Source organism: Danio rerio, chromosome 10 (genome assembly GCF_052040795.2).
Source record: "Danio rerio strain M-AB ecotype USA chromosome 10, GRCz13ab, whole genome shotgun sequence".
In the NCBI taxonomy this organism is placed as follows: domain Eukaryota; kingdom Metazoa; phylum Chordata; class Actinopteri; order Cypriniformes; family Danionidae; genus Danio; species Danio rerio.
The window spans coordinates 20897694-20912612 of record NC_141030.1 but is presented as its reverse complement, the minus strand read 5'-3'; the positions used below and the strand labels follow the sequence as shown (position 1 = coordinate 20912612).

At 38.3% G+C, this 14919-nt stretch overlaps 2 protein-coding genes across 5 annotated transcripts in view; one reads left to right on the top strand and one right to left on the bottom strand.

Annotated features, from left to right (window-relative positions):
* sppl3 (signal peptide peptidase 3) overlaps positions 1 to 14919 on the bottom strand; it is a 205195-nt gene that overhangs the window by 113483 nt on the left and 76793 nt on the right. For 2 of the 4 annotated variants that reach the window (XM_087269464.1, XM_087269463.1), the window contains exon 3: positions 11175 to 11244. The exons of the other annotated variants lie outside the window; for them this stretch is intronic. The gene's annotated coding sequence lies outside the window, so the exon portion shown is untranslated. The remainder of the gene's footprint in view (positions 1 to 11174; positions 11245 to 14919) is intronic. 4 annotated transcript variants of the gene reach the window in all.
* gnaz (guanine nucleotide binding protein (G protein), alpha z polypeptide) overlaps positions 1 to 14919 on the top strand; it is a 92375-nt gene that overhangs the window by 15327 nt on the left and 62129 nt on the right. The gene's annotated exons all lie outside the window — the stretch shown is intronic.

Here is a 14919-nt window from a genome sequence, read left to right as displayed (position 1 = left end):
TTGCAAAGTTATTAGCTCCTTTCACACAGTGATACCGGTAAATATCCAGAAAATGACTAGAAACGACTTTACTGCTAAATTCAAAAAAGCACTGTTCACACTGGCATGGACGTTTCAGCCATGAAGCTGCTTTGTCCCAGAGACATCCAAAGGCAGAAGCGCGAACCGCAGCTAAATGTTTACAAATTTAACTGCATTACAAATTCTGTGGACGGATAAGTATTGTGAACAACTTCGATGAAAACATAAGGAGGAACACTTTCGCATGTCGAGATGTACATAATGTGTGTGCGCTGGAGCTCACCCGTGCACTTCTTCACGTGCACACATGTCAAGCAACTGAAGCAGAGCTTGAAAGTAAACAAAAAGCGGTTTATCATAAGCATTTTATCGATCATTTTTACACAGTTGGCATTGTGAAGGAACATAAAAACATTATCTGACTAACATCTAGCAGCTAAATGTGTCTTGAAAAGTATTTAAAGGCTTTTATTCTTATAAACAGCACGGATGTGAATGCGTCTGAATGTTCTGATTGGCTGGAGTAGACGTCTCATGTCATTGCATTTTTTTACTTTTGCGTTCACACAGAGCAGCATTGAAATTTTCCGGTAAGGGCCTGTTCATACATGATCCCTTTCCAGAACATTGCCGGTAATTTTCCTCAAAAGTCTGTATGTGTGAAAGGGGCTATTATTTCGCCCGAAATTAATCGTATTTTGAACGATTTTATTTAAACTTATCCCACTCTCAGATTCTACTCTGATCTGTTTGGTCAAATGGTCAACCACTCATATCAACAGATGTTGTTTACCATATTGATATTTCAGCTCTTCCTTGGGACTTTGATATGAATAGTAATCTCGGATGAACTCAATTTAAATCTGAATCATTATTCTTTGGAACTGTATGCAAAGTGTTTCTGGTTTTGCATTATATAAGCACCTTTTTAATATGCCGGCAACACAAACTATAACATCTGAGAGATTCAGACATTCTTGTCTGACAATCCTTCATAAGCATAATTCAGGCCAGTTTTGCACCGATACTCCCCCTCACGGTCTGTGTTTACAGTGAAATCACACCCCAGCTAAGTGCAGCAGCTAGCGCTAGCATGGGAGATAAACCGGCCCCTCCCTTTTGAAATCTGCTGTGCCTCAAAACGGCTCATATCTTATCAGGGCCTGAATTTGAACATTACACACAACCGAAGCAGTTCTCGCAGACAGATTAGCAACACGTCGCTCTTGAGCTTGAGCTTGATCAGACCTCTTTTGTATTCTTTTATTTGACAGCAGCCTGGGTTAAAGGTTGAGGACAAACGCAGACTTAGTCATACGTGGACCTTTTCCTCCTTTGCTTCCCATTAGCAGCTCTGCTCTCGCATGTATGCAAAAACATCCACAGTACACAGACATGTATTGTCAGGGCAAGCAGCCCATGTGACTGAAAACAACCTTTTTAATAGGGGCCAGGCCATGCCTCTACCTCTCACGGGACCCTTTATGACAAAAACAGATCTGCTATACAGTCGCCCACCATCAATGCCAGCCCCAGCCATCTCAAAAGTCCTCTGTTTTGGGGCCGGCGTTGACTGAAACACTGCCACTCATTGTTTAGCCTGATGTTTGCACTGTTGTACAACAAAGCCGTGTCCTTTGAGCAAGACATCTAGTGTCGGTTTTGGGCCATGAGTGTACAAAGCCTTGGACAAATGTGATTGTTTGAAGCTCATCATGTGACGGCCTCACACTCATTTCCAATGCATACGATTCCTTCATCCAGACATGATGAAACACATGTGCCTGGAACACCCTGAAGTTCACAAACATGTTAAATATGCTGCTTCACACAATGTTTCACTCAATTTGGTATTTTCTGTAGTGTGCATAAAGACATAAAGACTTTGGCCAGGGGCAAAAATTAGCATTCAGAGAGTGCCAAACAAGAAAGAAAAGACTTTGGCGAGTAAATAAAAGTTAACTGTTTGATAACTGACTCGTATATTGTACATAGAGAGCTTGTTCTCGTTATAGAACAAATCTGTTATGAAATTTTGACCTTTACAATGTGATACAACTGAAGGAGCACACTGTTTTTTTTAAACTAGGCTTGTTTTACAACTACCCAATGGTAAAACATACATTCAGCCATTTTCTGTGTCTGGCTGGAGCACTATTCACTTGTGGCCCATTTCCACTGAGAGGTAATTTTATGGCTGTTTCCACTGTCAAAAGGTACTAAAAAGCGAACTGTACCCTACAACTGTTTAGGTACCCTTTCCAAAGAGTACCTAGCACAACAAAAGGATACTAAAAGGCGAAGTCAGACACACAGCTGAACGCTATTGGTTTACAGAGACATGTCACTAGCTTGTACATAAGCCAGGAGAATGACAACAAAGGAAGCGCCATTTTTAGATACACAGCCGAGATATTACACCGTTATCATATACACAAATAATAACGAGCCGTGGTCAACCCAAGCTCAAAACAAACCTTGTTGTTGTCTTGATGAACAGTCACAAAACCAAGAAAAAGAGCAGAATCTACCCTGTGTCCGGTTGTTGTTTAAAAGGCCATCTAAAGTGCGAGCAGTACATGCATATATTTTAAATAACAAATAACTTAAGCTTCAAAGCTTCTCAAGCTAAGAAATGCAAGAGTAAAGTGCGAAAAAACAAAGGAGAAGCTAGAAAAAACTAATGAAAGATGATTTTTTTCAGCAACCTAAAACATGAACTAACTGACACGTTTAACTATTATCATCACCTTTTGAACTATTTTGAACTCGGAATGACGAAATTACTTTCTAACAGAGTTTACATGTGCTGGTGAAGATTAAAGATACAGATGAGAGGTTTGCTCTGACTGTGGGCTATATGTTTTGAACCCAAATAAGAACTAAATGTATGCTGTGTGTAGTTTTTCTGTAATTGGTAAGATGTTGGCGACACTAAGGGTCTAAATGTATTCATATATGTTGCATTAATTTTTTTTTATATATATAATTGCAGATTACAATAGGCTATTTCACCTACTGTAGGCTATCATTGATATGAAATTATTATCAAATCCTATTCATAGAAACTTTAGTAATGAGCATTTATACACAAGTATTTGTCTGTTTTGTGAGAAGTGCTTCTCATATGAAATGTGAACGACCCGGATAGCTTTACTTTTACATTTCCTAGAAACTTTCTGTTGTACACCACACCTACCAAAAATTGGTACACTTTTGGCAGTGAAAACGCAAGCCTGATAAAGGTGACCCGTACCGACCAAGCGGCAACCTCTCGCTCTCCCTCAGGAAGCCAATACGGAAGTAACTAAAACTGCAATTCATCCGAAATTCCGCTAGTCCTGGCCGCTCCTGGCTCCAAAACAGAGCAAATTTCAATTGAGCCCACTGTTAGAATGGCCAACTTTACAGCAGAAAAAAAGGTGTTTACAGCCTGGTACAAAAAAAGATTTTGGTTAATACAGGTAATATTACCCTTCATGACAACTGTGAGGGGGGTGAATTTTTTTATAACTCATCCGTTTCCTTTATATTAAGTTATATTAAGTTTGCATAATTAAGGGAGTGGCCACTTGAGTGACAGTTAGGTCTCGCTGGTCGCCGTCACGTCACCTCTGCAGATTAGCCACTGAACTCGGCATATTTATCTTATTTCTGTGTTGTTTTATGTGGCTTTACACAGTCAACTGCCTTTTGGACTTGTTTCCCACAATTATTAGATGGCATGGCATGCTGAGGGCACTTAATTGTGCTCACAAACCATTCACGTGGCCTCCGTTTCCCATGTGAGTAAAGTTATATACTTATATACCATCTCTGTACATGTTTTTGTTTTATTTAAGATCATTTATCGTTTATATTTATATTTAGAGCTGTAATGCACTCCAGAATCTGTCAGATTGATTAGCTGTAGGCTCTAGAACAGTCATCTGAAGCGTTGTCATACAGTGTTATGTTGGATTTTATCAATAGTCTTACATTTACTAACACAGACTATATCTAAAGTGTTTGTAAGTAATTCACGTTTTCCTCCTGTTGAAAAACGTCATAAGAACAATGTTTAGTTGCTCAATGTATTACAGCAGTGTTTTTAAAAGTCTAAACACTTTATTGATATAGTGTACAACCAAGCACAAGTGGTCAGAATACAAACGAGTCACAAGTGATAAAGTATTAAGCATTTCTCCCAAAGTAAAGTGTGTCTGAACCAGGTCCAAGCTAAATGCTAGCAGGTGTCTGTAGCTCCGCTCACTCTCCGCCTCTTTGCCCTTGTTTGGTATCCCGCCGTGGGTGTGATGACGCGTGACCAAAATGGCGACGGTTGGCCGCGCCTACTTGTGGCTTCTTTTGCGCTCTTCAGAAACCTATGGGTGACGTCACGGATACTACGTCCATATATTTTACAGTCTATGGTACCGACCCATATTGTAACGTATCGTATCACTCAGTGGAAATGGCCCATTAGCTTATCATAGATGGCTTTTGATCATTTTCCTATATAAACTTTAAAGTTAGTTGATTTTCAGGTGCTGTGTAATATCATGTATGGCAGTAAAGTTCCTTGATTATTATGACAGAATGAGAGTATAGTTCCTATCCTTATCAGCCAAGAAAACAACAACTTTACATTTTGCGTCAGTCTGGTACACAATGTAACTACAGAAGAGTCAAGCATAAATACGGATAGTTTTCGGTAATTTTCCTATATCAACTTTTCTTATTTAAAGTTAACTAATTTTCAGGTGCTGTGTAACATCATGTCAGCAAAGTTCCTTGATTATTGTGACAGCAACAGCAACTTTTGGTCCCACTTTACATTAAGTAGCCTTAACTAAGATGTACTTATTAGTACCTAAATTATAAATTTGTTACAATGTTTAATTGTGTTAATGCATGTATTCACATGACTTGATAAAAAGCCTGCATATAATTTCATCTATTAATAATTTCTGTACATTTTAATTAAACTGTTGACCATGCCTTACTCCTTAACCCACCCTTAAACTTACCCATACCACCACAACTGTCCAAAACCCTACCCGTATCCCACCACAAGAGCACCAAAAATGTTCTCAAATACATTATGAACACAGTTTTTGATGCAAGTACATACAGTAGTAGTTAAGGCCACTCAAGATAAAGTGTGACTTTTTCATCAGTCTTGGTACACAATGAAACCGGAGCACCCGGAGGAAACCCACGCAAACGCAGGGAGAACATGCAAACTCCTCACAGAAACACCATCTGAGCCGAGGTTCGAACCAGCCACCCAGCTGAGGACAAACGCAGAGGACTCTGGCAGAGGACTCTTGCTGTGGGGCGACAGCACTACCTACTGCGCCACTACATCGTGGCTAACTGACAACATTTGAGTTAATTGGAGGCACAACTGTAGAATAGTATTTAAGAAAAAACTCAAACACAGCTTCTTTGTGTGACAACATGGGAAAATCAACAAGTCAGAATCAACAAAAAAGCCAAATTACAATTTGCTAAATTACTCTGGGAAAAAGAATCGTTTTTGCAGACATGTCCTGTGGTCTGATGGAACTAAGATTGAACTGTTTGGCCATAATGACCAGCGTTACATTTGGAGGACAAAGAGGAAAGCTTACAAGCCTAGGAACACCCTCACAACGGTGAAGTATGGGGGCGGCAGCATCATGTTGTAGGGCTGTTTTGCTGCAGGGGGGACTGGTCCACTTCACAGCATAGATGGCATCATAAAGAACGAACATTATGAAGAAATACTGAAGCAACATCTCAAGACATCAGCTAGGAAATTAAAACTTGGACACAAGTGGGTCTTTAAAACAGACCATGACCCCAAGCTTACTGCCAAGTTAGTTAAAATGTACTTTAAGTACAACAGAGTGAATGTGGCCATGGAGTGGCCATCACAAAGCCCTGATCTCAATCCTATACAAAATTTGTGGGCAAAGTTGTAAAAACATGTGCGAGCAAGACAGCTTACAAATCTGACTCAGTTATAACAATTCTACTAGGAGGAGTGGCCAAAATTCCTTTAAACTATTGTGGGAAGTTTGTGGAAGGATACCCAAAATATTTGAGTTATACAGTTTAAAAGCAAAGCTAAAAAAATAGCAGGGAAATGTATCTTAAAACTTTTGACTGTCTAGAAAGTAATACAAATTTCTCAAAAAAAATCTCTAATTATTCTGTCATTTAGCAAATTTAAACCATTAAGGTAATTCTAACAGATCTAAAATAGTAACTGTTTAGTGTGATTTACCATCAGACATTAAAAAAAATGGTTATGTTCCTTTTTTTTAGTGTATGTAAACTTCAGGTTTCAACTGTAGTTAACTCTAGGGCAATTGTAATATGAGACTATTTAACAAAAAAAGTGGTGAGTTCCTTTAAAAAATATGAAGTTTCACAACTTTATCTAACAAGGGGCATAGTAAACGGGGGGATCAGAAGTTCACTGGGCCTGGAAGTTGAACGTGCAGTCAAGGAGCCAACAGAATTCACTGTCACTCATTAGATGACTTCAGTCAAATTTGATGAAATGATTCAATTGACTTTCTATGAGATGTTAACCCCTACAATTCTACCTGCCCTGCTTAGGACAAGCCCAGAACCAGTCACTAGAGGCCAGGGGAGAGATGTTTACCTGCAAAGCTCTTACTAGCTTTCCAAAACCTCACTGCCATCAAGGTCATGGCACTAATGCAGTCCTCGTGACTCCACTCACCCTGCTCAGAGCAGGATCCAGCATGCGGGACAGGCCCACTAACAAGGACAACAAAAAGCATAGCCTCTAGTGTCAGATGCTAGAGCACATCTTGAATCAAAAGGAGTTAGATTTACCTGCACGGCTTTTACTAGCTGGCCTGTATTATACTCATCCCCTTAAACCTTACTCTCATCTGGGTCATGGCCCTAAAGGAGCCCCTACAGTTCTACTCGCCCCACTCTGAGCAGGATTCATACTGACGTTTCCAGCATGGGAGGCAGGCACACTAACAAGGATGCTAAAGACCACCGCTTCTAGCTACAGTCGCTAGTACATCTCTTGAGGCCAGGAGATTTAGGTTTACTCATACAGCTCTTGTTTCTCTCTCTGCCCAAACCTCGGTTATCCGGGTCATGGTGCCAATATAACCTCTATGATTCTACTATCCATCCAAGTGGTAAACTGTCATGGGTGGACACACTGGGAGTAAGGATATTTCCCTAAATAACAATACAAATAAATGCATACGTAGTGTATAGCTAAAAATGACACGTCACTAGTGACACCTCAATAACCTGTGTCAGCTCTTTGTGTTTGAACAGGTTTTGATTATGACACATTTGGCATTGCAGTGCTCTGTAAAGTCTATATTTGACAAGAATGACAAAAAGGATCAGGAGAAAGCCCATATTTTAAGGTGGTTTGAGTGGGGTTGCAAATTATTAACCTTGCGACATGGTTACTCATTCATGATACACCAAATTCACGAACATTACAATAAAGTTGAGTGGGTTTACAGAACACTGGTGCACTAAAAATGGGGACGTTTTTCTTTTTTGTTTTTAAAAAAAGTTTCACATTTACCCAACAAGGCTATCAAAACAATCTTTGTTCATTTGGATACATAAACATGACTTCAACATTGTAACGTGCTTGCTTAGTAGTTAACAAAACATTATGTGTTTGCAGAAATACAGTATGGTCCTTTAGGGCAGTGGTGTTCAACCACCGTGTGCAACTACCAGGCCACACAAGAAATCATTAATTATTTCTGTTTTTTTTTATTATCCGAGTCTGAACAATCTTTTATTTTAAAAAATTACCCTATTCTCTTACTTACATTTCAGTCACTGGAGTGCTTAAATTTAACCCACAAGCAGCAAAATGAGCAAGAAACAGACGTTTTTGGAAAGTTTCTTTGCTAAGGGGAGAGTCCAAGTGAAGAATTCGCAAACTGCCAAGGAATGGATCCGCAACCCAGTTGTCAACAAATCAGGTGAATCCACCATGGCTGTGCAAGATCAACTGATGGAGATCCCAAATGACGCGGCCTTTTAGGGGCCGTTCGCAACCCGGTCTATGGAAAATTTGTCAAGCATTGACCGGTCCGTGCTGACAAAAAGGTTGAGGACCACAGCTTCAGGGCACCATTGCGATTTCTGTTGTCAAATACCTGTTTTGTTTTCAAAACCTACACTTTAAAATGGATTATCCAAAGTTTTTTTTAAATGCAGTTGACAGTGACACAGTGACAGAGATGAGTCAGATGATACTTTCTAATGCATAATAATAATAATGATTATATCTCATTCATGACAGTGCACATTGATTAGATCAAACCACCCTATTTCATGAATATCAAGCACAAAAATGCTGAAAACCTGATGACATCACTGTGTATAGCAGCTAATCACTCTGAATTTACACATGTAACTTCCTGTATTGGGACATTTATTCAAAATTTCTTTTCAAAGTGGAAAAATAATTTGCTCTAAGCAATGCAAAATGACCAATTATCACTTGGTTTTAAAACCTTTTGACGAGGTTACAAAAACTTCTTTGCTTGAAGTGAAAATGGTGTTGTGTAAATGGGCATCTTATAAATGCATGCTTTTACACATGTGATGTAAATTAGGCTGGGATTTATCATGTTCTCCTGTTCATCCAAATATTAAATATGACCATTTGGACCACAAAACCAGTCTTATGTTGCATGTGTATGTTTTTACATGGGAATTTTTAATGCCAAAAATCATTAAAATATTAAGTAAAGATCATCTTCCATTAAGATATTCTGTAAATTGCAACATAGGCTCATTCTGAAATTGTAGTCCTATATACTGTACATTTCTGGAGATCGCAAATTATCTAGCCTGAAGTACGTATTTACATTTACATTTAGTCATTTAGCAGACGCTTTTATCCAAAGCGACTTACAAATGAGGACAAGGAAGCAATTTTCACAACTAAGAGCAACAATGAATAAGTGCTATAGGCAAGTTTCAGGTCTGTAAAGTCTAAGAAGGGAAGTATTAGTAGTATTAGTTTTTTTTTTTTTTTTTTTTTTTTTTGGTACAGTTAGTGTGATATTCAGTGAGGCAATTGCAGATTAGGAAGTGTAGTGGAGAGTAAATAGTTGAGTTTTTAGTCGTTTCTTGAAAGTAGCGAGTGACTCTGCTGTTCTGATGCAGTTAGGGAGTTCATTCCACCAACTGGGCAGATTGAGCGTGAGCGTTCGCGAAAGTGATTTCTTCCCTCTTTGGGATGGAACCACGAGGCGACGTTCATTCACAGAACGCAAGTTTCTGGAGGGCACATAGATCTGCAGCAGTGAGAGCAGATAAGAAGGAGCAAGGCCAGAAGTCACTTTGTAGGCAAACATCAGAGCTTTGAATTTGATGCGAGCAGCAACTGGCAGCCAGTGCAAACGGACTAGCAGCGGAGTGACATGTGCTCGTTTAGGTTCATTGAAGACCACTCGTGCTGCTGCGTTCTGGAGCAGTTGAAGAGGCTTGATAGAGTTAGCTGGAAGCCCCGCTAGTAGAGAGTTGCAGTAATCCAGATTGGAGAGAACAAGAGCTTGAACAAGGAGTTGAGCTGCATGTTCAGATAAGAAGGGTCGGATCTTTCTGATGTTATAGAGTGCAAATCAGCTGCATTTCGTCTTTAAAACAAATGCTACGGGGGCGGTATGAAGCCATTCCTTTTAGTGATAGCAGCTGACTACTTACCTCTGTATGGACGGCTGTCCCGCTGTTACCAGTTTGTCCAGGAGCTCACCATGTAAGTCAGAAGATTTGAGGTGCAGAGAGGAGTTGACCACGGCGACAGGGTCCAAGCCCGCTAAAGAACGGATCCATAAAAAGGGTAGGACAAAAACAGAAGCCAAAAAAATACAATAAACCACTAAATAACAGGGTGAGGATGTGGTGAAATTTGGTAAAAATCAGACGAGGGCTTTGCTTTGTTGGATTGTTTTTTAAAACGGTCAGTTCAATCGGTGCTTTTGAAAACACTATTGGTTGGGTTTAGTGAAGGAGGGGCTGGGTCAGTCAATTGGTCAGTCAGTCGACAGCAGCCTCAGGTGAAATTACACAAGAAGAGCAGGCGTGAATGGCACTCGCGAGAGCAAAAACTAAATCTCAAAAAGTGTACATAGTGGCTTCCAGTGGATTCGCGAAAACAAAAACTGCATGTTAAAAGCGGTAAATTTTCATAATGAGCCTATTGTAAAAGTATCAAAACCCAATTTTATTTAGTTATAAATAGTGATTTTATCAATATTTAGATTTTTTGGAACCTCAGATTCTGTGATTTAAATAGTTGGATCTTGGCCAAATATTGTTCTACCTCAACAAAACATACATCAATGAATATCTTTTTTATTCAGCTTTTAGAAAATGTGTACACTCAGTCTTTAAAAATTGACACTTATGACTGATTTTTGGGCCCCTTGTCACAAGTAATTCATAAAGGTATTGGTGACTCAAAGAAAATGTTGTTTTTGTATGTATGAATAAATTGATAATTTATTGCATTGTCATATGTCAGGTATGTCCAAACTCGGTACTGGAGGGCCGGTGTCCTGCGAAGTTTAGTTCCAAGCTCTAACTAGGCTTTGTTGAAGCAAGCTCAAATCTGCAGGACACCGGCCCTCGAGTTTGGACACCCCTGTCGTATGTATTTAAGCTCTTATGTCTTACTGAGGTTTAGGATTGGATGGATCTTCATGCTTCGTGTGTATTAATTACATAACACAATTAATGATTGAAAATTGTAATTCTTATAATAATATCATAAACATAATAAATTGTAAAACTTCTTATGTATATATATCTATAGTTATTATCCAGCAAATTGGCAATTCACTATTTTTTTTACACACAAGTTACATAAAACACAAATTGCAGTGTCAATTTACATTAAACAAATTGACAATAGAACGAAGATCCATGTTTTATTGAGATACTGTGACTTTAGACAGAGATAAGAGGAAAGCTCTGACCTTGACTGATTTAGTAATTAGTTATAATGTAAAACGGCTTCATCTTGATAACCCGACACTGTCTCTTTATTCATTCTCATAAAGCTTTGTCTCACTTTTTCACCTTACAGTCTCTGCCAATGTTCACAACCTGTCATAATTAAAATCTTACAAAGCATTATTACTTACAGATAAAGGGCCTTTATCTCCCTGTCTCCTTGATCCAGTACTCAGGCTAGATGTGACTCAAGTCCAAGCACTTGTTTTGTTATAGTTAGATTAAAAAAAAAAAAAAAAAAAAAAGGACATTAAAATCTTTGATATAACAAGCATAAATAAATGTGATAACCTCAAATAATAATTCTGTCATTATTTATGACATGTCATTCATTCATAGAGCACAAAAGAAGATATTCATGCTGACCAATGACAGTCATACTCAAAAAAAAAAAAGACAAAAAAACATGTTTTTTATTGTTTTAATAATTTATGTGATGATAAAAGATCACAATAACATTTTTGTAGCAATAGAAGTTTAGTGCAATGTTCATGCTGCTCCTTTCCACACAATAAAAAGGAATGGAGACCAGTTTAGGCCCAATCCCAATTCTATTTTTGTACCCCTACCCCTAAGAAATGGGAACACCACTACACAAGTCATCATATGTCATTGTGACTGCTGTAGTTATTCTACTTACGTAATTTTTTTGGTATTTATCTTTAAGAAATCACTGAAGGCATGCATTTGTGGTATCATAATGATGTATTGTGTCAGTAAGATTGTGACTGAACTGTGCATTTACACTGTGGCCATATTCGTCAATGTAAACGCAAGAAAACAACATCACCATTATAGCAGACACTGTAAAAAGGTGATTCCCAGCCCCTTTTCTGACAGGTTATTTGAGTGTCATCGAGTGACAGAATGTTGTGGGACTGCTATACAGGAGTTATTATTATGGATCATAAATTGCGAAATTTTGCGATTTTTATTTTAGCGTTTTTTTTTTTGTTTTAAAGCATGACGGTAAAACACAAAAGGCGGTTATGAATATATTAGGCGGGTGCAGCCATGCTGCTGTTGTGGCTGTATACTGGGAAATTTTCTTACCCCTTGGTTTCGAGTGTGGTCCTGATAAATCTCTCTTTTGAGGGCTATCTAGTCCTTCCCCTTAGCCCTACGCCTTCAAGATAAAGAGAATTAGGACACCCCTACAACAAGCGTGGGCAGAGCAGGCGCAACGCATGTTTGAGTTTTAAGAAGCAGAGCGTCAGTGCAAGTATTTTTGATTTTTGCCGGTGCATTGATAATGACCAAAAACACATAAAAAATAGTAGCAATTTTATCCCAATAAATGCATCGATAATATCCACAGATTTTTATAAATTCAATCAAATGAACTTAAATGATTAAAACTTCAACAAATATTTAGTTGGGTCCGAACTACAAAACTAAATTTAAAACAATTGTAGTTTTAAACTAGTGGGGTTTTGAAATCAATAATTGCAAATAATCATGATAACCATGAAACCGTGATTATTTTACAGACTATAATCGTACAACCAAAATTTATAATAGTTGCATCCCAAGTCCAAAGACATGCGCTATAGGTGAACTGGATAAACTAGATTGGCTGTAGTGTGTGTTTGCGAATGTGAGAGTGTGCGGGTGTTTCCCAGTGCTGGGTTGCGACTTGAAGGGTATCCGCAAACATATGTTTGAATAGTTGTTAGTTCATTCCACGGTGGTGACCCCTGATAAATAAGGGACTTGGCCAAAGAAAAATAAATGACTGAATGAATGACAGTTTGAAAATGAATGTGAACTGTGACTCAAATACAAATATCAGTCACTCAGCATGTTCTTGTTATAAAGTTAAAGAGGTCTTGATTAGCATATAACCCTTACTATTTGGCTGAAGTGTAGCGCACTATTTTGCGCTTCTGAATGGCTCTGCATTTAAATGTTGTGTTGTGTCTGGTGCAGAAAGCCAAATTGTTTGCTGTGTGTCGGATATTGTTGCATCAGCACACAATGTAAAGCATTGTACCTTTTAGATTATGAATTGTCAAATAAAGATGTAACTAGTTTTATAACTTGTTTATAACATTTCTAGTAAAAACTGACCTTTTGGCAATTCGTTTATACTACAATGGAATTTTTGATGCCTGAAAGTCCATACTTAAAAAAAAAAAAAAAAAAAGGTTTCGAATTTAATATATAAGTTTAAAATGTAACAAACAAACACAATTTTGTGAAAACAGTGATGCAATGCACATATGTATACGTCTTCAGTCTATAACCATTTGCGAGTACTTCATCACCAAACCAAACATGGTAAATCATTTAACTATTACAAGTGGAAATCACCGCTAATTCCTGGCATGCATAATACAGATTTTTAAAATCCTTTTTACAGACCAGACCACAATAGCCCTTGGTCACCATTCACCTTCATTTAATCTCCTGTAGAGATCAACCAATGAAAACACAGCAAATAAAGACTGATTTATCATCTTTATGAGCTATTATACCAACAAACTGAAATGATGCTATTTGGGCCACGTCGTATGTCTTGCATAATAAAAGGCTTTACATGCAGCATTCTGGTTATCTCTGCGACCTACATCTAACTTGTTTCTGACGTAGGCAGGTTCCTGTACATCATGAGTCAGAACCCCAGAAACACAACTCTGATTCCTGTCTGAGCTGGAACACTGTACGTTAACCGTCATTTCATCCTTTCATCAAGTCCATCACGTATCTCACTACCGTATAGTGGCAGCTGTCAGTACCAGAGGCACAGTCCTGTCACAGCGGGATTCTGAGCCGCGTTTCACATCACGTATAAGCGTGGCTTGCCATTTGAGGTTTTCAGATGAAATGAGAATCTTCCCCCATTCGCAATCTCTGTCTCAAATCTCAGAAAGAAAAAAACATTCTGAGAAAAACCCAAAGACTTTTAGATCTCAGTTTCATTTGATGTTGTTTCAGTTTTTGTCATTTAGGTCTTGCTAAATCTTGCTACCAGTTTGGTTTATTGTTTTTCACTCATGGCTTTAATATGGCTGAAAAGTTTCAGAAGCATTCGAATTGAAGATTAAAGCATATGGGAAGCATATTCTTCCCACAACATTACAGTCAGCAGAAAAGAACCAATGATTGTTAAACAAGACATGATCAATTTCCTGTACATCGTTTGGTATTTGAATACATTTTTGCATGTGGTTGACTTGGCAAATCACCAGGCATATTACAGTTGCATTAGGTTTTTTATTTATATAATTTCATTGATGCTCAGATGGAAAATGGTTAGTTTCTAAGAATGTCACTGTAATGAAACAGCAGTGCAATGAAAATAACGAATTAACTTTATTTGTAACTAACTTTATCAAATATTTATAAAATAATTTAACAAAAAAATGCAGAAAGATGACGTCATGGTGGCGCACTGGGGGGCACGAAGGTCGCTAGTTTGAGTTGACATTTCTGTGTGGAGTTTGCATGTTCTCCCTGTGTTCGCATGGGTTTCCTCCAAGCGGTTACTTCCCGCTCTCCCTCGGGAAGCCAATATGTGAAGTAACTGAAACTGCAATTCTCCATATGAAGCAAATTTCAAGTGAGCCAACAGTTAGAATGGCCAACTTTACAGCAGAAAAAAAGGTTTACAGCCTGGTACAAAGAACAATTTTGGTTCATATATAGCTAATTTCACCCTTCATGACAACTGTGAGAGGGGTGAATTTTTTTATAACTCATCCGTTTCCTTTATATTAGGTTATATTAAGTCTGCATAATTAAGTGGCCACTTGAGTGACAGCTAGCTCTCGCTGGACGCCGTCACTTCACCTCAGCTGTCTCCGGCAGATTAGGTGCTGAACTCAGCATATACATGGTATTTTTGTTTTTATTGTATGTGGCTTTAGACAGTCA